This window comes from Protopterus annectens, chromosome 8.part0, assembly GCF_019279795.1.
Source record: "Protopterus annectens isolate FY-2018-M chromosome 8.part0, PAN1.0, whole genome shotgun sequence".
NCBI lineage: Eukaryota > Metazoa > Chordata > Ceratodontiformes > Protopteridae > Protopterus > Protopterus annectens.
In genome coordinates this window covers 802055032-802080837 of record NC_056741.1, presented here as the reverse complement: position 1 = coordinate 802080837, position 25806 = coordinate 802055032, and positions in this window count along the sequence as shown.

Genomic DNA, 25806 nt, shown 5'->3' with positions numbered 1-25806 from the left:
TGTAATAGGGGTTGTCTTAATAGACATGTTGTGTGTGGGAGGTCACATCTGCTTTTAACATGTGTGCCATTGGCTACTGACAGACATCCTAAGGACATCTTAGTACAGTACCACTGTTAGCACAGTAATGATCCTGTGGACTACAGCAGAGATATGACCAATATATGTGGACAGTCTGACACTCTGTGGTCAGTCCAGAGGTGTACGCATATCCCCTTCATGCGAAACATGTGAACCACGCCTCCCAATGTGGATGTTAATAGCCATGTACATGGGTATACAATGTAAATGTTGGACTACATATGCCCACACAGTTTATGCATGCACACACGCCAGTCTGTCCTGACACATAATACCTGGTGGTGCAGGGGTCACATGGCCACTACCCAGTAGTTAGTGACATACATCTGTACAGAATCCTAGTGCTTTGTCAGAAATACACTACAGTTATGGTGGCCTTGCAGCAGTATTCCTTGCAAATAATTGGACATATCAGCACACTGGGTAATTACACTAGGCTGCTAGGCATGTCACAAAACACTGTGCTAACTACAGGCAGACTACCACAACACTGGACTATATTTTGTATGGGGGAATACACATGTACCTGCAATTATAGCGGGCTCTACATGCATGTCACAACACAGAGTAACAGACACCTGTGTGAAAGTGCATACCCACAATCAATGTAAACACAGCCACAGCCATATATAGTACACATGCTTAATATGACACTATATGGACTGTCTGATAAACACCATCCTCATATGTGCCACTCACACACTAACCCTACATACACTGAGTCATGGCATTGTGTGGTCCGATGGCTGTCTGCGGTATGGGACACGTGTGTGTTTGGCCCTACAGACATGTGAGCCAATAGGGTACCATACACTGCAGCAGCATGTAACATCAGATAGAACAGGACCAACAACAATGGCATCTACCACAGTCTGTGCACAGCCCAAAGTATGTATACGCAATACACATACTGTCAACAATCACCCTAGGTACACAGACCCCAGTACTGTACACACAACCACAGAATGGCCATGCTATGTCCTCAGAAAAAAACCCTACTATACATAACATACCTAGCAGTCTGATATCTGACTGGCTTGTTATCAGGTATGATGTCAATAAATAATGGTGTATAGGACATATACACCTCTTACTGCATGACATATGTACAAAGGTTGACAGACTTGTGGCTGGAGCTATGAACACTGCCACAATATTGACATGTTGCTGTGATAGCCTCATACATTTTCTGTTGTACCAGGGTTTGTTGTGACATATGTCCTATGAGGGATATGAAGTCAGTAACCCTCATGGCTCTCACCGTGTACTGACTGCAATCCTCACACTATGCTTCTGCAGTTCTCAGATAGGTGTTCTGTGAGTAACACAAGAAACAAAAGGCCCCACACTGCCCAGTCTGCAGATGACCCTACAGATGGGGGATTCCTCAAAAACATAGCACTGTCATGACAGGTATTAAAACTTGCAGACCAGCCATACCCACACACACCCTGTTAAACCAACCTTACTCCAAATGCAGAATAGCAACACTTACATTCTGTAGTCATGTCAGGCACATCCCCCTCCTGTGTGTTGGCCTCTTTCCACAGTATATGTTGTTAGAGGTAAATCCCAAATCCATCTGTGATGCTGTTTGCCAAACACCAGATCTAGGTCCTGCCCACAGTGAATGAAAAGGCCCAACACCAACATGATGTTCCTAGATATTGGAGTGTGTTTCTATGCAATTGGCTATGGGAATGTTACCACAGCTGTTCCACATGCAATCAGCTAGAGGAGGGCTGCAATTCGTACAAAAGCCATCAGCCGATCATGGGCATCACTTACAAAACACAAGCTGCTGACAGACAGATACAAAGTAAGTCAGGGAGGGGGTTGGAAAGTAAAACCTAAGCATGTTTGTGTCACACACCTACCAGTACAGGGTTTCAAACCCCTGACTATGTATTGCTAACACATGAATATGCAGTTATGGCATGCGCCACATAGCTTACATGCTGAGGAGCTGTCCAAACATATATGTGATGGTGAGTGACATCAGCAACAGTGATATGGTAGTGATACAGTAGGTACATGTGCCTGTCCACATGAACACGTGTCAGTGTCAACACAGCTACACTCTCTCAGGGACTCACACACATTGACACACTTGGCAGGGTCAGGAATACACTTCCTAACTTGTTAGTTTGCCACAATACAGTAATGTGCAGGTATCACATGTACCACAGGGGTAACCGGAGGTTATATGGACAAAGGGTATGTGAAAGTGTCTGACATCAGACAGCATGCTTCAGTATGCCAATGGGAGTTGTAGTGAGTGTAAATGTGGTTGAAAGCATCATACACCACACACGCAGACACAGGGTGCCAGTAGTGACATGCATGGGTGCATTGCTTCATGGGTGTGTAGTGGTTGACTGTGCCAGAAGGCTATACAAGGCGAGGTTAAGGGAATACCTTGGCATCAGGCCACATGACAATGGTCTGCAGTATGGCTTAGGGGTGTAGTGTGTGGATTAGCTCATACAGGTGGGTATTGTATTCACCATCCAGTCACCTGGGTAACTATTGTGTGTGGCCATTGCAGTGCAATGCTTGCCATGTATGTGTTCTTTAGTCCATGACATGGACGGTGTCTGGGATGTGCACACATCCCACATGCATGTACAGTAATATGTGGAACTGCACCTGGGGTGTCTGGCCCATGTTGTGTACACAGGTTGTTATCATCAGATGTGCCAGTCCTGGCCTCATGTGGTGGGAACTGGTAATGGACAGCAGGTTGACTCTGCACCTACATTGATAGCATGATACAGGTATTCCCTGGTGTCAGTGGCATCTGTCCATACAGGGCATGTGTTTAAGGCATGGTATGTCCTTTATGGGTCACATTTGATGGCACCACAGGTGTTGCAGGCGTCCAGTGGGGAACATAGTGAAGGCACACTGTCTGCATGTACGTGCCTATTGTACAGATGGACAGGGTGCCATGCCCTCTGTAGTCCACTGCAATCACACCATGGTTACTATCTGTGGTCAATATGCAGGGTACTACCAACATAGCGGTTGTTGCCTAGGCAAGTGTGTTTGTGTATGCGACATGGGTTGATAGTTTTCTCTGGGTAATACAAGGGTTGTTAACTTTGTTCTCCAGGCCTTGATGACACATTTAGGGGTATGGATTGGCACCCCAGCCTCTTGACTATTTTACATCTGTTATCCTTGTAAGGTGGACATTGTGACATATAATAGGGCCACCATATAAGAAATTTGCAAAACCCGCTCCACAATGAGTCCAGTTTTTACACAGTCACAGCCACCTCCAAACAGGATATGAATAACAAACACAGACACGCACACTTGCCATGTCTGGGATTAGCAAACCTACCTAACTAGTTTATTACACTACAGCATTACACAGTTATAGGACATGCCACAGAGATTACTGGAGTACTGCTTCCCTAAAGGTGTATTTCACTGGGAATGACATCAGCAGGCTTGCCAAAGAAGGTCAGTGGAGGTTGTAATGACTGTGAATGGCCTCAAAAGCATTGCACCCATTCTTAGACAAAGAAACACACACACAAACATCCACACTTGCCATGTCTGGGAATATATCCCCTACCAAAGTACTATATCACACTACAGCATGATGCTGTTATAGGATGCACCATGGAGATTACTGGGCTACTTCTTTGCCAAAGGTGTATTTCACAGTGAATGACATCAGCAGGCTTGCCAAAGTAGGGCATTTGAATGTGAGTGTGACTAGCTAAAAAGCATTGCTCCCTACACAGACAGAGACACACACAAACACACATACAGTTGCCATGTCTGGGATTAGAACTTCTACTTAGCTAGTTTATCACACTACAGCATTACGCAGTTAAAAGACACACCACAGCAATTACTGGGCTACCCCTTTCCCAAAGGTGTATTTCAAACTTAAAGGCATCAGCAGCCTTGCCAAAGTAGGGCATTTGAAATGTAGTGAGTATGACTAGGCTAAAAAGCATTGCTCCCTACACAGACAGAGACAGACACACACAAACTTGCCATGTCTGGGATTAGAACTCCTATCTAACTAGTTTATCACACAACAGAGCTACGCAGTTATGGTATGCCCCACAGAGATTACTGGGCTATGCCTTTCCCAAAGGTGTATTTCAAAGTGAATGACATCAGCAGGCTTTTCATAGTAGGGCTATGGGGAGGGCAGTGTGTGTGCATGGGCCATAACCCATTCAGCTAGAGGTAGACACACCACACTCAGGCACACGCAGGTTTATATTCTGCAGGTACGTGTATACAACTGCTAGATGACTACTGCCTTGTACAGTCATGTTCTTTAATGCTGAGGGATACCAGTGGATCATTTCTACAGTGAGTGACATTTACACATCATGTAGTTGTAGCCATTTGACTGTATGCTGGGTGGGACAGGCCTCATGATGGAAGGCTCTTTGTCACTGTCACTCTCTTACCACACATCTATGTATGTGTACTTTTGGCATATTATAGTGTGTAGTCCTTGGATATATGTTTGTATTCCTATCCAATGTGTGTGCAAAGCATGACTGGTGCATACTGAGGAGTGTATGCACTAACATCTGCAACTGTCAGATATGTATGGTCCACTGTTGTTGGCAGACATGGGCTTCATTTGTTCAAGTGTGTGAGCATGCCCAGTATGCTCTTCTGTATTGAATGTGTGGATCCACTCCAGGTAGTTTGTACTTCAGTGCAGACCTTTGTGTTCTACACCTACAGCTAGCAATCTGTTTCTGCAGCATATCTGTAGATCAGTTATCAATATGCGGTCAAACTGTGCAAGGGATAGTGTGTACTGTAGGCAATTGTGTCTGTGCTGCTTCTGCTACATGGTACTGGTGTTAGCAAAGATATTCAGACATGTTGTTCTGCTATACACTGTGATGTTTTATGTCCTCAAGTACTGTCAGGTGGACATTTTTGCTTGCAGTGATGTCTTGGAGAACACAGGGTGAATGCAGCTGTGTCCAGTATTGTGGTCAAATGCCAACATAGTCATGGCAAGTTATGCCATTCTGGAGGGGGTGCTGCAGACACTTGCTGCTGGATCTGTGTATCCAGTTCAGCACCTTGGTACATTGATGGCAAAGGATCCCATACTTTTACATCCATCGACGTAACAGTATGGCCTTATCTTGCTGTGGCAATACCTCACAGCTGTACAGATTCACACAGGTCACCCAGAGGTAGGGGTCATAAGTCAGGACATTACCTGTATTGTGGTGTGTGGGCAGTTTGTACCCACCCCACCCATCTTTGTGTTTGAAGCCAGGGATAGTATGTGCACATGGCTGTGCATTGGACTTTGCACATTCCATTCTGCCCATGCTCCCACCCCCCATTATTATATCCTCTTCCATACATTATGCATACATTCTCTGATACTTTCCCTAAGGTTAACACCTCATCACAGCTGTGTTTTGGTGTTGGTCCACAGTTCATGCAGTGAGACATGGTGGACATGTTACTGTGGTTTGTCCACATGGCCTTGCATATGGCTTATGTGGAGTGTGTTATATTGTTATTTGGGTGTCCATGACATAACATACATTGGCAGTACGGGTGAGACACGAGCCTTTGGCAGAGGCCTGTAGGCCATTTGGTGGTGATGCAGGCCAGCTGTAGCAGGCCATTGCATTCTGTCAGTCCTACAGTCCTAGACTGCCATACAGTATATTCCCCTAGAGTGACAGGGTAGGTGTGCTAGGTGTTCATGCCAATACTTTCTATCAGTATTGATCAGGTGGTGTGGATGCTGGCAGGCTGCTGCGTACAGGTAGGGACACACCTGCATTGCATGCTGCATTCTTTCGCTATTGCCATACACAGGTGGGGGTCATATTGTACCCATTCCCAACAGCAGGGATACGACTGGAGAGGTACCTGTGGGTAGTGTTTGGGTGAGTTGGGTGCATGTGTGCTATGGACACTACTTGCATCTGACTCACAGATATGCATGAGGCATTCCAGTTATGCTGGCTTGTGCAGGGACATCAGCCATTTCCAATACATCAGTCCTATCGCCTTTGTGATCTGCAAGTGTTCAGCCAGACGACATTGGTATTCCTACTACAAGCCCAGATAATGTGATGCATACCCGTATTACAATTCCAAGGGTGTCCATTTCACAGTTATACATTATATACTGTATGTCTGAGGTACTTTTCCTTGTGTACTGCATTTATATCTAGCCCAACAGTCATGCCATGTCCATCTTTTAGATGGTGACACATATTAACACCATACATTTACAATGGCTTACTGTTAGCATGTGTTATACTGGGGGTGTATTGTCTTTGGCACTGCAGTTGTGAGGACTTGGCCCTGTCATTGGTAGTAGTGGGCAATGGCCACCAGGTCAAACCTCAACATGCATACATACTGACCACTCTCACACAATATGAAACACACGCATACCTGCATATTGTACAAATGCTACAATCTATCCTGCTACCTTGGCCACCTCAGGTCATCTGTGCTCCACTAGTATTATACCTACACATACATGTTACTACATGTCTACATCGGATTGGAAGGGGGGGAGGCACACCTGGCTGTTACTACATTTCTACTTAGGATTGGGGGGCACACCTGACTGTTTCTACATTTCTACATGGGATTGGGGTGGCACACCTGACTGTTACTACATTTCTACACAGGATTAGGGGGGCACACCTGACTGTTTCTACATTTCTACACAGGTTTGGAGGGGGCACACCTGACTGTTTCTACACTTCTACATAGGATTGGTGGGGGGGGCACGCCTGACACTTGTACACATTTGCTATGACTGTACTGGTATGTCAGGTACTCCATTTCTTTCTGTATTCTAACCTATCATGTTGACTAGAGGCATATCAGTGTACTACAGGTCTTAGGGCTGATTGGCCTACATATCAGTTTCTGACTTCCTACCCTTCAAAACTAACATCCCACTGCTTGACCTGATATAGTCTGTCTGTGCAGGCCTTGGGGAGGTTACCCATAGGCATCATTCAGAGGCCTTAGCACAGCTTTTGTTTGTGTTTGTCTACACCTGTCCTGCTGGCAGAGACTGTTGTTGGGTATGTGAACCTCCCTGACTGGCATGTGTGTGTCATACGGACACACATGTGGCCCAGCACATTTCCTGCAGTGGGTTTTGTCACCATGTGTAGTACTGGCTACTATGGTGACACCAGTATTTGTTACAGATCTAATGCTGCCCCTATAGGTGTCTACTATCTGTTGGCATCCCATTCAGTCAACTGATTCCCTTGCATGCTCACATCCATACCATAGATACAAGTAACAACACATACTACTCCATTCAGCAATTGGTAAGGAGAGTGACTTACCTTGTGAGTGTGCCAGTATTGAGGATGGTGCTGGAGGGCTGCCTATGTCGGATGCATATAGTACACTCCCTATACATGGTAGAAAACAGGTAGTGTCATGTTTGGCATCCCTTTTACTGTATGTGCAAGTCAGAGAGAGGTGTCATTCCCTGGGTCCCTACTGTGTCAGTGTATGTGCTATGTGTTGCCACTTTGCCAAGGTCAGGGCATACTGGGCACGCCTCCATCTCCCTACTGAGGCAGGCTCATTTGTTTCTCCTCTGAGTCACTCTGTGCCTGTACAGGCCTTGGCATTGGTGGGGAGCTGTGTGGCCCTGCCCCATGCTCTTTCTGCTGCAGCTGTTTCACCAGGATCATATTGTGTAGCATGGCACATACGATGACAATATGAGTACATGTAGCTGGTGAGTACTGCAAGGCTCCACTGGATGTGTCCAGGCACTGGAACCATGACATGAGCATCCCAAACACACGCTCTATTATAATTCTGGTCTGTGCGTGTGCATCATTATGGAGTTCTTGTTCAGGTGTTTGTGTGCATTTCTGATGGGTGTTATCAGCCACGGCTCTAGTGCATAACCAGCATCCCTCACTATGTCACCGTAAGGGATGTCCCCATTGCCAAATCTTTGGTACAGCTGCGTCAGATGCCAGTTGTGGGAATCATGATAGCTTCCAGGGCAGCCAACACACACATTCAATATAATGTCCTGGGCATTGCACATGACCTGGCAGTTGATGGAGGGGAAAGCCCTTGCTGTTGATGTAGACCTTAGCCCATTCACCAGGTGGTGCTTTGATGCATATATCCATGCAGTCCATAGCACCCACTACTTCAGGGTATTCTGCTATTTGGTGGAAGCGACACATATTGCTGGCCAACACCTCACGGGTGTTGAGGAAATATACATGCTCACCAGCATGTGCTGACATGGCATCCAGGAACTGGTGGAATAGCCTGGATGCTGATGACTGTGAGATCCCCATGATATCCCTAGCTGGTCTTTGGGCAGTACCTGTGGCTAGTATTCTTAGGCCTACACATACCTTGGTATCCACTGGGATGAGTTCCCCTCTGTTAGTTCTGTGCGTCAGGAGTGGCTGTCACAGCTCAACAATTTGCTGTAGGAGGTCCCTGTCCACCCTATAGTGCTCCGCTATCTCCAGCTCATGTAGCCCCTGGTAGGTTACCCTGGGTCTGTACACCCTTCTCTGTATCCTCACTGTGGGTTGGTCGACAGCATTCTTATCCTCACCACCCTCAGCCTCTTCCACATGTTGATGATGTCTGATAGCTGCTACAGCCCCTATCATTTTGTTGTTTTTGTTTGTTAAAATTTCCCCACTTGTATACACCGGTGGTGTAGAGTATGTGGGAAAAAAACAGAGGGAAAGGTGTTTGCATAGTTTATAGTAGGTTCTGGTATGGGCTGGTCTGCTGCCTGTGTAATTGGCTGATTCTGATACATTTCACCTGCCAGCTATGCTAGTTCTCCCTGATTACCTTCCTACTGCTGTTTTCCCTTCCCATTGCCTTCCTGTTTAAGCCTGGGGGCGCGCCGTGCAAACACAGTGCTCAAATGTGCACAGAGCTGCTATTTCCTGGTTTACTTTTTTTCTTCCCTTTAAAACCTGGTGCATGGCGCGCACACCTGCATAGGTAATGTAAAGATTGCTAGGCAGTGTCAGACACACCCCTATGCTTAGCTCTGCTAAACTAAGGGCAAACCCGAGCCACAGGGCTCCAGTCAGCTTACAGTATGTCTGACACCCCCCCATGATGTCAGCTAATTCCTAGGCTTGCACCAAGCTATTCCTGCTCTTACACTGTTGGGTGCTGACTAGCATTAAGGGGAAATTTGGGATTCAGTATCATTCCCCTCATTTGCATAGGATTGCCTGCTGATGCATAGTTACAGGTCCCACACTGAGCCTCTCCCCTTAGCAACCACTATTCACTGACCATGTTGTCTTCTGCCTGCCATTGAGTATAATGGCAAAATAGTGATTATGGTTAGAATGTTTATTTTAGTTTTTTTTTTATATGTTCTGCCTGATCCCGTTTGAGCGCTGCTGCCTTAAGCTTAAACAGCTGAAATCGGCTAAAAAAAAAAGTTTTTTTTTTTTTTTTTGCAACTGCTTTCCTTGCCAATGGCCATATATTTGGCCATTGGCATGCTTTCTACATGATATCCACCCTTTATTTGGAGCTGTCATGACTCCGTTTTGTAGTTTGCAGAAATGTAGTCGGTTACTAACCGAGTACATTTCTACAGATTACACTAGTCCTGGAAGTCCAGCTGCCAGGTTCCTGGATCGCAAATTCACCTCATTTGCATGGATTTCACCTGCAAATGGGGTAATTTGCATACAGGAGCTGAGCCAATGCAGGACTAGTGCAGGAGCGCTCATGCATGTTCATACAGCTTTTGCCTGGATCGCACAGCAGACATATTGCCTGCTGGAGCTCCTGCACTAGTCCTGCACTCCGTGCAGGGCTTGCTGAATCCAGGGCTATTTTTTAGCCAGTACATTGAGCCCTGAAACCTGGAGAAATTAATGAATGATAGATTAATGGGAGGGAGGCTTGGTAGTTTGATGGGCGCTGGAGAAAAATAAAAAAGTGGACCCTAATGAGCCATAATAACATCGTACATGTGATAATTAATTACCAATGTGTCAGGTTGGAGAGAACAGAGCTAGAGTATTCTCTGGTAGCAGGAATTATTCTGCAGTATAGTTTGAGTTACCTACTTTATCAGAGAAGATGGGTACATATGGGTATCGTGGAGTGGAATAATCAAGCATCTATAGAAAGATAGTAGTGGAAAAAGTATGACTGAGCCACTGAAGCATGTTAAGTAAGAAATGAGGGTGGCATGGAGTGGGTAGATTAGGAAAAGTAGGAAAGATAAAAGGGTGAAGAACTTAAAATTGTTGAGGGAAAGAAAGTGAGGGAAGCAGCTAAAAATATAAAAATGGACAATATTGTTAAGTATGGTAGGAATGCACATAGATGCCAGAAGGAAGCCATGAATATCATTAAAATGTCAAAGCTATTCAGAACATCAAGAGCCCCAGGAAATAGGAATCAACACAAGGGGGAAATAAGGAGGCCAGCTTAGTGGCATAGGAGTTTTGCTCCTAAGTCTGTCACTGCTGAATGTGGTCAATGAGCAGATTTAGAGTGGTGAGACTGAACATCCACCAGCTGTCTCTCGTCCAAGGGAGGTGGGGCAGTGGATCCGTATTGTCTTATGGCTGAGAGTTAATGGAAAGTAAAGATACTGCAGCCTGCAAGGTGCTAAAAACATAGCTATGGCAGTACGCTATGGCAGCAACTGTGTATATGTATATATGGAAGGATGTACTATCAAATCCAGAATAATGCATAAATGCATGCATGCTATTTCTTCAGAATTCAAGCTGAAATTGTTAAGCTGCTATCTAAGGTCATGGACGTTATGTCTATGAGGATAGATAACATACCAGGATACCTACTGGTCAACCTGAAACATGACTTGCCCTATCCTCTACAGAAGCTATTCAGTATTAGCCATCAAAACATGCTTCATCCTGGGTAAATAGAGGACAACAACAGTCGTTTCCTTGTTTCAATGTACTTGGGAAATTAGAGACCCATAAGTCTTCTTAGTCTCATCTGGAAATTGCATTATGGAATAAATGCAAAAGAATATGTATAACCTACAGACTCTTCAACCAACCCAGTTCAGATTTGTCAAAGTCAGGTCCTGCCTACTTAACCTGGTTGACTTTAAAAAAGTTACTGAATCAGTGGAACAGGGTAAAACAGTGTACCCGACATACCACGAACCTTGATGTCACAAAATGTTCAGTACCATCCCACACTTAGGTATCATAAATAAACTCATCCAGCTGAATGGCAATCCTCATGTAACTCATTTTATAACAATTGAGTCACATATATAACCCAGGAAGTTAGAGTTAGTGGCTCTACCTCCACTAAAAGACATGTCACTGGTGGTGCACCCCGAGGTTCTGTCCTTAGGCCACTCCTCTTTGGCACTGTAAAAACTAAGCAGACCAACACAAAGCCTTGTTCTTGTCTCAGTATCATACAAGCTACTGACAGACAACCTCTGCTTTGCATACAGAGCTTTAACAGATCATATTCTATCAGACCTGTTGGACATTTGTAAATCCAATAGTATCATAATCACCTGCTCAAGGGATCTCAATTTCTTTTGCAAAATAAACACAAGATGTTGGAACACTAGGGTTGTATCACTGGAAATATCACTTCTATGGAACTACCTTCTACTCCACATAAAGCAAAGTACTTATCTTTTTTATTCAAAAGTAATTTGGATAAAAGGATGGGTAACCACAAATTCAGCACCCCGTCCGTCATGGAAAGAGGAAACATGTAAAGGTCCCAACATTTCTTTTTTGACCTATTTCAGAGCTATTTGTATGCAAAATATAATGGCTAAAAACTACCATGGAAGTGTGAAGCTAGGCTTCTTAAGATCCTCACAGATCAATAGCCTAGTAAGTACCTATGAACCTATGCATGATATGCTTTACTTTTGCAATAAACCTGAGAACTCACTTGTCAATCTACATTTCATACTGTGATGGGCTTCATTAAATGTTAACCCCTTTTCTATGACTTTTACACCAGTCCTGCTCTTGTGAGCAAACAGGACTGCCTTGAAGTCCATTATTACCACCACCATTATTACCACTATCCTTGAAACAGATGTTTGTATAATTACTCTTCACTGCCATATTGGCTCAGGATGATCACAAAGAACACATTTTGACTAAAATCATTATCATATCAATTCCTACTAAACATGGAATTTTTCAGTCAAGGTTGCTGCAGTCAAAATTTAGATTTATTCGACTTGAGAAATCTTTGATGTGACAATAAATGATATAGAAGCACATAGAGTATTTCCCTTTAAATGGGGGGTGGCTCTGATACCCTTAGAAAAGTCTGGTTTGTGCATTTAATGTATGTTTTGGGGTTGTTTTCAATCCCATAAGTTCATCAAAACCTAGTTTGTTGAACTGGGAGCATGTTTTACAACTCTTATGGCACTATATTCAAATATAATATATTACTGCTTAATTTAAAATATTTTCTTCCACATATTGATCAGATTCATAAACAACAGGGACTGGGCAGAAACATGCTCCAGACTGAGACATTTCAATGTATTGTCAGTGTTTTTCAGTAAGTTCTTATAGTTGTAGGCTGGTCATGCAATGTCTTTGCTTTATATTGCCTTTAGCATTATTTCTACATCTTTGTCCTTTAGACCTTTGATTGTTGTACTTGGGGCCTCAGTTACTTTAAACCACTGAAGCATGTGGTGAAAATAAACACTTTTCTATTTCTCTCTTTGAGTTTTTCAATGACATTGTCCTAATTACCACGGTAGCACTGTCTTCTTGATCTTGAATGCTTCTGATGTTACAGAGAGATTGCAGACATTGCCAGGAGTCCATTTTCATTTAAAAGTAAATCTTTTTCGTCTACCTAATTTATGTATTTTGTGAGTGTTGAATTATTTTTTATACTTGCACAATTTATGAATCAAAATAACTTCAAAGTTCTTAAACTGGGCTAAATCCTTAGGCTTAATAAGTTCATCCCAAGTCTCATTAATTTTATTTAACACCATCTCATGCTTTTCAGTGTCTTGATCACTCTGAATGTTAATTACGGCTTTTGAACATACACCACCAGCATTCCTCTTAGGTGTTATTAAAAAGACTTCATTAGGAGATTTGTCTAGTCTAAGCCCCTTGGAATTCATCTATGCTGTAAAATTATTTTAGTGATTTTTATTGTATACAATAAAGTCATTTCTTTAATTTTTAACCTTTCATAGGTATTAAATAATTTTTGACATGAATCCGCATCATGACTAGGGTTCCTGGTATTTAATAGACTTAACTGAACAAAAAGCAGTACTTCTTAATTTTTATACCATGTGGTTTCAAACAGGAAAATGAATTTCCTTCATATAGTTTCATATGTAAAAGGCAGTTAAACAAGACAAGTCCAACTGTAAAATGTACATTTATCTCTGTCATTTAGTTTAAAAAACAAACGGCAGAGAAGCATTGAACTCTGCTGTGTAAGGTCATGCATTTATCTTCCTTTGCTGCCTCACTAAGAATGTGGTATACAGCAGGATGTACAGTCGTGTGAACTGCCACCTTTCTCATGGTATACAGCAGGATATACAGTCGCATGAACTGCCACCTTTCTCATGGTATACAGCAGGATATACAGTCACGTGACTTGCCACCTTTCTCGTGGTATACAGCAGGATATACAGTCATGTGACTTGCCACCTTTCTCGTGGTATACAGCAGGATATACAGTCGCATGAACTGCCACCTTTCTCATGGTATACAGCAGGATATACAGTCATGTGACTTGCCACCTTTCTCGCGGTATACAGCAGGAAATACAGTCGCATGAACTGCCACCTTTCTCATGGTATACAGCAGGATATACAGTCATGTGACCTGCCACCTTTCTTATGGTATACAGCAGGATATACAGTCACGTGAATTGCTGCCTTTCGCATGGTATACAACAGGGTGTACAGTCGTGTACTGCCACATTTCTCATGGTATATAGCAGGATGTACAGTCATGTGAACTGCTACCTTTTTCGTGGTATACAGCAGGATGTACAGTCGTGTGACCTGCCACCTTTCTCATAGTATACAGCAGGATATACAGTCGCATGAACTGCCACCTTTCTCATGGTATACAGCAGGACATACAGTCACATGAACTGCCACCTATCATATGGTATACATCAGGACATACAGTCGTGTGAGGGTCTGTGTTATATATTTGAATGCTTAATTGTTCGAATCACTAAAGATCGAACTTTAGCAATCGAACAATTAAACATTTGAATATATTAAAAATAAATATTTACAAAAAGAAAAAGAAAAAGTAAAGGGTGTAAGCAGGGGGCATGGAGTGCTGCACCCCCCCCACACCTCCCGCTACTTAAATATACCAACTTTGAGATTGCACTTCAGTGTGCTACAGTGTGGAAATGGAAAATTTCCCATTTCCTACACTGTAGCGTGATCTTGGAGTTGGTATATTTAAGTGGCAGGGGGTGTGGGAGGTGCAGGGGGGATTGCTTACACCCTTTAGTTTTTTTTAAATTTTTTAAAATATTCAAACATTTAAACGTTCGATCACTAAAGTTCAATCTTTAGTAATTCGAACATTTAAGCATTCAACTATATAAAATAGACCCTCGTGTGAACTGCCACCTTTCTTGTGGTATAAAGCAGGATGTACAGCATGTGAACTACTACTTTTGTTGTGGTATACAGCAGGATGTACAGTCGTGTGAACTGCCACCTTTCTCATGGTATACAGCAGGATGTACAGTCGTGTGAACTTCCACCTTTCTCATGGTATACAGCAGGATATACAGTCGCATGAACTGCCACCTTTCTCATGGTATACAGCAGGATATACAGTCGTGTGACTTGCCACCTTTCTCGTGGTATACAGCAGGATATACAGTCGCATGAACTGCCACCTTTCTCATGGTATACAGCAGGATATACAGTCATGTGACCTGCCACCTTTCTTATGGTATACAGCAGGATATACAGTCACGTGAACTGCTGCCTTTCTCATGGTATACAATAGGGTGTACAGTCGTGTACTGCTGCATTTCTCATGGTATACAGCAGGATGTACAGTCATGTGAACTGCTACCTTTTTCGTGGTATACAGCAGGATGTACAGTCGTGTGACCTGCCACCTTTCTCATGGTATACAACAGGATATACAGTCACATGAACTGCCACCTTTCTCATGGTATACAGCAGGACATATAGTCACATGAACTGCCACCTATCATATGGTATACATCAGGACATACAGTCGTGTGAGGGTCTGTGTTATATATTTGAATGCTTAATTGTTCGAATCACTAAAGATCGAACTTTAGCAATCGAACAATTAAACATTCAAATATATTAAAAATAAATATTTACAAAAAAAAAAGAAAAAGTAAAGGGTGTAAGCAGGGGGGCATGGAGTGCTGCGCCCCCCCCCACACACCTCCCGCTACTTAAATATACCAACTTTGAGATTGCACTTCAGTGTGCTACAGTGTGGAAATGGAAAATTTCCCATTTCCTACACTGTAGCGTGATCTTGGAGTTGGTATATTTAAGTGGCAGGCGGTGTGGGAGGTGCAGGGGGGATTGCTTACACCCTTTAGTTTTTTTTATTATTTTTTTTTAATTTTTTAAAACATTCAAACATTTAAACGTTCGATCACTAAAGTTCGATCTTTAGTAATTCGAACATTTAAGCGTTTGACTATATAAAATAGACCCTCATGTGAACTGCCACCTTTATTGTGGTATACAGCAGGATGTACAGCATGTGAACTGCTACTTTTGTTGTGGTATACAGCAGGATGTACAGTCGTGTGAACTGCCACCTTTCTCATGGTATACAGCAGGATGTACAGTCGTGTGAACTGCCACCTTTCTCATGGTATACAGCAGGATATACAGTCGCATGAACTGCCACCTTTCTCATGGTATACAGCAGGATATACAGTCATGTGACTTGCCACCTTTCTCGTGGTATACAACAGGATATACAGTCGCATGAACTGCCACCTTTCTCATGGTATACAGCAGGATATACAGTCATGTGACCTGCCACCTTTCTTATGGTATACAGCAGGATATACAGTCACGTGAACTGCTGCCTTTCTCAAGGTATACAACAGGGTGTACAGTCGTGTACTGCCGCATTTCTCATGGTATACAGCAGGATGTACAGTCATGTGAACTGCTACCTTTTTCGTGGTATACAGCAGGATGTACAGTCGTGTGACCTGCCACCTTTCTCATGGTATACAACAGGATATACAGTCACATGAACTGCCACCTTTCTCATGGTATACAGCAGGACATATAGTCACATGAACTGCCACCTATCATATGGTATACATCAGGACATACAGTCGTGTGAGGGTCTGTGTTATATATTTGAATGCTTAATTGTTCGAATCACTAAAGATCGAACTTTAGCAATCGAACAATTAAACATTCAAATATATTAAAAATAAATATTTACAAAAAAAAAAGAAAAAGTAAAGGGTGTAAGCAGGGGGGCATGGAGTGCTGCGCCCCCCCACACCTCCTGCTACTTAAATATACCAACTTTGAGATTGCACTTCAGTGTGCTACAGTGTGGGAATTGAAATTTTCCCATTTCCTACACTGTAGCGTGATCTTGGAGTTGGTATATTTAAGTGGCAGGGGGTGTGGGAGGTGCAGGGGGGATTGCTTACACCCTTTAGTTTTTTTTTATTAGTTTTTTTTAATTTTTTAAAATATTCAAACATTTAAATGTTCGATCACTAAAGTTCGATCTTTAGTAATTCGAACATTTAAGCATTTGACTATATAAAATAGACCCTCGTGTGAACTGCCACCTTTCTTGTGGTATAAAGCAGGATGTACAGCATGTGAACTGCTACTTTTGTTGTGGTATACAGTAGGATGTACAGTCATATGAACTGCCACATTTTTAGTGGTATACAGCAGAATGTACAGTCATGTGAACTGGAACCTTTCTCATGGTATACATCAGAGTGTACAGTCGTGTGAACTGTGACCTTTCTTGTGGTATACAGCAGGATGTACAGTCATGTAAATTGTGACCTTTCTCATGGTATACAGCAGGATGTACCGTCATGTGAACTGTGACCTTTCTCGTGGTGTACAGCAGGATGTACCGTCGTGTGAACTGCCACCTTTCTCATGGTATACAGCAAGATATGCAGTTGCATGAACTGCCACCTTTCTCATGGTATCCAGCAGGATATAGTCATGTGACCTGCCACCTTTCTTATGGTATACAGCAGGATATACAGTCATGTGAACTGCTATCTTTCTCATGGTATACAGCAGGATGTAGAGTCATCTGAACTGCCACATTTCTCATGGTATACAGCAGGATGTACAGTCATGTGAACTGCTACCTTTTTTGTGGTATGCAGCAGGATGTACAGTTGTGTGAATTGCCACCTTTATCATGGTATACAGCAGGACATGCAGTCACATGAACTGCCACCTTTCATATGGTATACAGCAGGACATACAGTCATGTGAACTGACACCTTTCTTGTGATATACAACAGGATGTACAGCATATGAACTGCTACCTTTTTTGTGGTATACAGTAGGATGTACAGTCATATAAACTGTCACCTTTCTAGTGGCATACAACAGGATGTACAGTCGTGTGAACTGCAACCTTTCTCATGGTATACATCAGGTTTTACAGTCATGTGAACTGTGACCTTTTTTGTGGTATACAGCAGGACATACAGTCATGTGAACTGCCACCTTTCTTATGGTATAAAGCAGGATGTACAGTCATGTGAACTGCCACCTTTCTCATGGTATAAAGCAGGATGCACAGTCATGTGGACTGCCACCTTTCTTGTGGTATACAGCAGGATATACAGTCATGTGAGCTGTTACCTTTTTTGTGGTATACAGTAGGATGTACAGTCATATGAACTGCCACCTTTCTAGTGGTATACGGCAGGATGTACCTTTCTAGTGGTATACAGCAGGATGTACAGTCATGTGAACTGTGACCTATCTCGTGGTATACAGCAGGATGTACAGTCGTGTGAACTGCGACATTTCTCGTGGAATACAGCAGGATGTGCAGTCATGTGAACTGCAACCTTTCTTGTGGTATACAGCAGAATGTACAGTCATGTGAACTGTGACCTTTCTCATGGCGTACAGCAGGATGTGCAGTCATGTGAACTGCCGCATTCCTCATAGTATACAGCAGGATGTACAGTCATATGAACTGCTCCCTTTTTCGTGGTATACAGCAGGCTGTACAGTCATGTGAATGCCCACCTTTCTCATGGTATACAGCAGGCTATACAGTTGCATGAACTGACACCTTTCATATGGTATACAGCAGGACATACAGTCGTGTGAACTGCCACCTTTCTTGTGGTATTCAGTAGGATGTACAGTCATGTGAACTGCTACCTTTTTTGTGGTATACAGTAGGATGTACAGTCATATGAACTACCACCTTTCTAGTGGTATACAGCAGGATGTACAGTCATGTGAACTGCCACCTTTATTGTGGTATACAGCAGGATGTACAGTCATGTGAACTGCGACCTTTCTCATGTATTTATTTATTTATTTATTATTTATTTGCATTTGTTTAACCAGGATAGTCCATTGGGCTCGAAGAACCCGTTTTTAATGGAGTCCTGGGGAGAAAAGCTCCACATATAGATTAAACAAAGATGAGGATATACATATACATTACATGGGGTTAAACATTGAGAAAAAGCTCCACATACAGATTACACACAGGTGAGGATATACATATACATTTGATGGGGTTAAACATAGTACAGTTTATGTAATTAAACATGCAGAGATAGCTAAAAAACACAGTTTTTTTTTTTTTTTTTTTTGTGAATAGAGTTAGAGTAGTATACAGGTAGGCCATGAGTAATGCTACCTGGTGTTTAGACAGTCATAAGAGAAAAAGATACTAGAGTAAATAGTAGGTTATGAAGGGTGAGAGCAGGAGCATTCCCATGTGGAGGTTAGATAAGAGTGGAGTGATTTTTTAAAGGATGGGAGGCTTGTGATGGTACGAATAGAGGGAGGAAGGGAGTTCCATGAGCGTGCTAGAGAGAAGGACAGGAGGTTTTGTCCAGGAGGGTGGTGGGGTCTATGTATTTCTATGAGGTTTTGATTGTTTGATCTTAGCTGTCTTTGTGTGTGGTGCATTTTAAAGGTAGAAGAGAGTGAGGGGCAGAGGGATGGCTGGAAAATCAGTTTGTGAGCATATGTGAGTTGGGTATATGAGAGGTAGTTGGGTAGTTCTAACCATTTCAGTTTGTGGAGTGGTTCACAGTGGTGTGTTGATGATTTGTTAGATGTAGCAAATTTGGCAATTTTATTGTAACAAGAGAATAGTTTGGTTTTGAGGGAAGATTGTAGGTTAGTAAGAAGGGGTGCTCCATAGAGAAGGGAGGGTAAGAGAAATGTAGTTGAGAGAGTAATCTTGGTAGCTGATCTGAGAAAACGATTATGACGGTAGAGCATGCCAAGTTTTTGGTGGGTTTTATTTATGTTTTGTAGTAGATGGGAATGGAATTTAAGCTTGTCATCAATTTGGACTCCTAATAGTTTGGTTTCTGATACAAGCTCAAGGGGAATGTTATTTTGGCTATAGATGGAGAATGATTTATGATCGATGTTAGTAGTTTTTGAAGGAGTAAATATCATGAGTTTGGTTTAAGCAGCATTAAGAGCTAGATGGTTGTCTTTCATCCAATTTTCAGTGGTGGAGAAGGCATCCTGGGTAAGCTTTAGTAGAGTTGGTATGGATGAGGCAGTGCAGATGATTGTGGAATCATCTGCATATTTAATAATATTAGCCTGAGGGATAGCATGGTAAAAGTCATTAATGAAAATATTAAAGAGAAGGGGTCCCAGAATGGAGCCTTGTGGGACACCTGTAGGGGTATTTAGAAAGGAGGAAGTAGCTTTTTTCCACTTGACTGCTTGTTGTCTATTGGAGAGATAGCTGTTAAACCAGTTGAGTGAAGTGAGAGAAAGGTTTAGATTAGATAGTTTAGTAAGAAGTAGGTTATGGGAGATAGTATCAAAGGCCTTAGAAAGATCAAGAAGATTGGTAGATACAATGAGTCCAGAATCTCTAGCTTTGTTCACAGTTTCAAGGAAGGATAGGAGGGCTGTCATAGTACTATGATGAGGTCTGAATCCATGTTGGGTAGGGGTTAGTCGATTGTTTTCCAAGAGGTGGGGAAGGAGTTGAAGGTGGATGCATTTCTCCAGGACTTTAGAAATGGGAGAGAGGATGGCTATGGGACTGAAATTGGAGATGTTAGTATTATTTCCACCTTTGTGTAGAGGGATAATGTAAGCTTTTTTCCAGGTTTCGGGGACAAGACCTTCTTGGATAGAGCGATTGATGAGGATATAGTCATGTGAATGCCCACCTTTCTCATGGTATACAGCAGGCTATACAGTTGCATGAACTGACACCTTTCATATGGTATACAGCAGGACATACAGTCGTGTGAACTGCCACCTTTCTTGTGGTATTCAGTAGGATGTACAGTCATGTGAACTGCTACCTTTTTTGTGGTATACAGTAGGATGTACAGTCATATGAACTACCACCTTTCTAGTGGTATACAGCAGGATGTACAGTCATGTGAACTGCCACCTTTATTGTGGTATACAGCAGGATGTACAGTCATGTGAACTGCGACCTTTCTCATGGTATACAGCAGGATATACAGTCATGTGAATTGCTGCCTTTGTCAGACTTGGCTGGCATACGGTGGTCATCCCATGTTACCTTAATATTATTACTGCATGATATGTTCCTGGTGCTTTATCTTACCTCTGCACATGCATCTCATACTCAACGAGCAGCTTTTTTAACTGTAGTAATGTTTGTGCAGCTGAGCATGTTCAGATCTGCTCATGTGTTTACATGCCCCTGGCTTGGCTCTGGTGCAGTATTCTGTACCCTTTGTGTTGTACTAAATGAGCATGGAACTGCTCCCATCTAGTGTATCTTTACCCATATTGTGCTGTGCATCCATGGTGAAGTTGGACATAGCCTAATAGTGATATGTTCAAACCATGTGTTTACGTAAAATGTTTAACATCAGTCTGAACAATGGAAGGGATTTTAGAGAAGGAAAGAAAAAATAAATGGCATGGTTGTGCTGGTTTAAATATGGAAGTCATTCTGTGAGTACTATTCCAGTAATCGTAGAGACCCTTTAACATAATGTTTTTGTGTAAGAAAAGAAAATAATATAATTTTTCTAGTTGAAATGATTTATACAGAGCAAATGTAAGGCATAAGTATATTATGTTATGACATGCAAAGAATGGACAGCATGGGATCTGAAGGAATGGCATATTTGTGTTGGATGTGTGGAGAATGCGCTTGTACAAACAAGTTAAAAGGTGAGTTTTTGTTAATATGGACCTATGCTGTGGACCAACTCTACAACATGGAAGGGTAGAACACTGACTGTCACTCAGCTGAATCTGATAATAAAACTATTCCGTGAGTTTCTGGCCAGGAAAATGGGTAAGAAAATCCTTTTTGCCAGGACTTTTATCCCACAGGTCAGAATGAGTTTCAGCCCTAAGAATGGCTGTTAGTAAATTAAGACGAATGACACTAGTACATACGTAACACGTGTGGGGAAATGGCAGGGCAGTGAGTAGAGCAGTGAAAATGCCTTCTCTAGCTGTGAGGATACTGGGGTACCCAGATGTCCTGATCTACTTTCTGGCCACTCTGCTGCTCCTTGACGACTTAAAATTAGGAACTCCCCATTCTAAAGTGGGGGATGGGGCCATAGTCTCAAGGGACAGGTAATACAAATTGTGAGGAGGGAGTAGAAAGTCACTGTGGAGGAACTCTAGCAGTCAGTTTTGATATGAATAAAAAGATTCAAAAATGAACCTTTATTATACAAAAGAGTTTATTGCTATAGGAGTTGCAAAAAAATGCAGGTATTTTTTTTTATTTCACTAAGCTTTATTTGGTAAACGTTATTGGCATGTATTCATTGAAGATAGCTTTCCCAGATAAGCTTCGTTTTTACTATTATTGGCTTTTCTCTATTTCAACCAGATAAGAGAATGTTTGTGAGCTATGTTCAATCAGTTCAGAAATAAAATTTATAAACATCCTTAATGAATTACCTAAGCAATTAGCAATTACTAGTAGATTTTCTTATTAAAGTGAATATTTGCAAAGTGATTAGGGCACACTTATGATCAGGAAATTATTAAAGTAAATGTGCTTATAGGAATCTGCGTTTTGGTCATTAAAGCAGTGATGTCTGTAAACAACATCTATGAACATAATCTAAGTAATGTCATGGAATAAAATCAGCTTTCAACATTCAGACCAAGACTCTGTATAGTGCATGGATATGCCATATAACCTAAGTCATAAAATGCTACATCATGCAGTTTGTCTGCGTTGCTTTTAATGTTGCTGTAGAAAATTTGGTTAATTTATGTTGACAGAACAAAACTGTATTGTGAAGCCTGAAATGCTGATGGTACCAAGACAGTTTTAACATTATTTAAGGTGGTTGGTTGACTGTACAACATATGGGCTGTCATGCGGTTTTTGGCAACACTAGCAAAGTCCAGATCCAAATAATTTCAAGATATTGCACAGTTATTGCAGAAGAAGTTCGCAATAAACAAAATGGAGACTAAGCCAAGACCAAGACATTCCCAGGTCTCAAAACATGATGAGGTAGAAAATTAATGCAAGATTTCAGAAATAGTTTCAAAAAATCATTAACATGCCTTGTGATGGTTTTAGAGGATGATATAGGCAAATGTTTATGAATGATTATAAAGAGCAAAAGGATGAAGAAGTTTTATATTTAATCTTATAAAGGCAGCACTATTCAATTGCAAGAAATTCCAGATATTATTCAGCATTGCATCATATTTCCTAACAGTGCACTAGCCAAAGCATCGATTGCACAAATGTCTACAGCTATATGCAAGTCAAGTCAAACCCTCACTAAAGCAGCAAAGAAATATCACGGTCTGCAAATAATAGAAATAAAACTGTATACAGTGCCTTTATAAGTGCATTAGAGTATATTTAAAGCATGAATGTTCAAAGCCATACATCTGTGTCCTTTACCATGACAAACTAGAAGGTCCATCCTGTGTCAAATGAACTACATAGATGACCAGAGGCACTAACAGCACATCAATGAAAAATAATCACTAGATTCTTCCAAAGAAGTATGAATGTACAGAGACATAAACTGAGAAGGAAAGATGACCATATATGAACAGTATTTCTGAGGGAATGCCATGCCACCTAGTAAATGAGGGAGTTTGTCATCACAACATCCATGAGGGATGACTAGTTATCTTCCCTTCAACCAAACATCTATAATAAAAATATTGCCGAGTCCCCAGCAGAGAATATTTTTGAAAATTCAAGGAATAGTAATGTCTTTCGGCTTTTCCCGGTTACAGGTCGCCACAGTGGATCACCGGTCCGCTTATGATTAGCAGTGGATTTTTATGGTGTGGAGTTGCCAGCCCGGTGCCCAACCTTCAAATAAGGCTCACCCACTCATGCACGCACCTACCTGCATGTCTTTAAAGTTCACTTGAAAATGGGGAAGACATGCAGACTCCACACAAAAGGCACTCTAGCCGAGAATCGAACTGGAGAGCCTCTTGCTGTGAGGCAATGCAGAATATTTTCCAGATTTACAAATTTAGGTTATTGGACCAAGGCCAGCTTAACTCATGAGACACTTTGCCAGGTGACTACAGTAACTCTCAATAATTTTTTTTTATTTTTATTTTATTTTATTTTATTTAACATTTGTTGACCGGGAATGTCCGACTAGGTTCCACAGAGCCTGTTTTCAGTGGAGGCCCGGGGAGAAATGCTCCAGATGCATGTCTTTGGAATAAGAACCTGATCATGGTAAAATGGGGTCATAGGCAAGGTAATGGGCCAATACTCTCCCACCCACAGTGTCCCATTACTTGGCTGTTTCTCCCCATTTGCCACACTTCCAACCCATCAGTTTGCATGGAGCATAGTATGTTCTTCTTTACTTTTACAATGATTATAGAGATTGAGATTTAATTTAAAACTTTTATTTCAAATTTTATTGCACAAGCACTGATGGCCATTTACTAAACAAAACAAAAACAGTTTCACATTAAAAACAGACTTAGCATGAGCAACAGTAAATGTTGCTTCCCTTGAAACTCACATTTATTAAAAATGCACTGAAACTCACATTAGATAAATATTAATCAATGAGTCCGAAGACTAGTACAAGTCTAGCCCAATAACCTAGCATCATAATCCAACCCTGTACCTTAAGTCTACGAGGTAAAGACCTTGACCATTATGCCAAACCCAATCACATTTGAAAATTCACTGAAAATATCTGCCCAGTGGCAGATTAAGTGTACCTTGGTCCCAAGCTGTTTTCAAATCCTGGGCACATTTTAGGACCATGCATAAATGCATGTACTCTTTGATTCACCTTCCTGATTGTTTTAAATTATATTTCTTGTTTACTGCAGAAACATTTGTCAGTGTATTTTAAATTTGTAATTTTGAAAATTTTTTCCACTAAGCAATGAAACATGTATGAAACAATAATGGCAAAAGCACCCATGTCAAAATATTTCAACCATAACAGGCCACTTTAACTGTTGTCATTATAATTCACCCATATCTGTTCTCAATAATTATGGCCACTTTATCAACGGTACACAACAAATCTGATTGTGATTAAAATAGCCACAGTAAATTATTCCAATTTGCTTTATACAAATGCATACTAGTCCTGCAAAGACAAACTAATAACCTTTTAACTTTATTAGCTCAGCAAGGCTGTTGACTGCATTCTTCACAGATAGCTGTGTCAAAAAATAACTAAAATAAATAAAAATAATAGCATTAATAATGACCAATATCACATTTCATATTTATGTCACACAAACACATGGAAGTGAAAGAATTCCAACATAACTGATATGCACACACGCACACTAGTCCTGTAAAGCTTTATTAAACTCCATTTAAAAAAATGACCAGATGAAAAGAGCATATGGCACTTTAATCCACAAAGAACCCCCCACCCCCACCAGCAGTTATAGCCACTTTGTTGAGTGTGTATATCCCATGCTGAAGAAATAAATTACATGTACCTTATTTGCATCATACCATAAGATCCTTCCATTGTAGAACAGCCTAAACAGGTTATTTATGAGAGTATAAAAATATTAAACACCTGATAACATGTGCTAAGTCAATAAGCACAATATCTGCTGAAGTAAGTCATCTAAATAATTTCACATTAAAAAGAAGTATTACTAATGCAGAGGTTGCTGCTGGCAGACAACTGAGCTTTATCTACAAATGCAGTGCCTTCTGTCCTTGAAGAATAAATTATAAATGTTGCAATATGGAATGGCTGGCAAAACAACAACTACTGGTTCTTGGTTATTAGACATGCAGCTCTGGTGACCATTAAAGAGTCTTGCCCATTTTCCCAATTGCTCCAAAGCACTGTCTGGTTAAGTGACTTGCCCAGTGTCACACAGCAGGTAAATGAAGGTGGATACATTCAAACCCTGCACCTTTGCCACAGGAAGTAGCTCATTAAAAAGTAGGAGCTTTAATCCTCTATGCTAGCTGCCAAAGTAACAGTTATTAACTAAATGCAGAA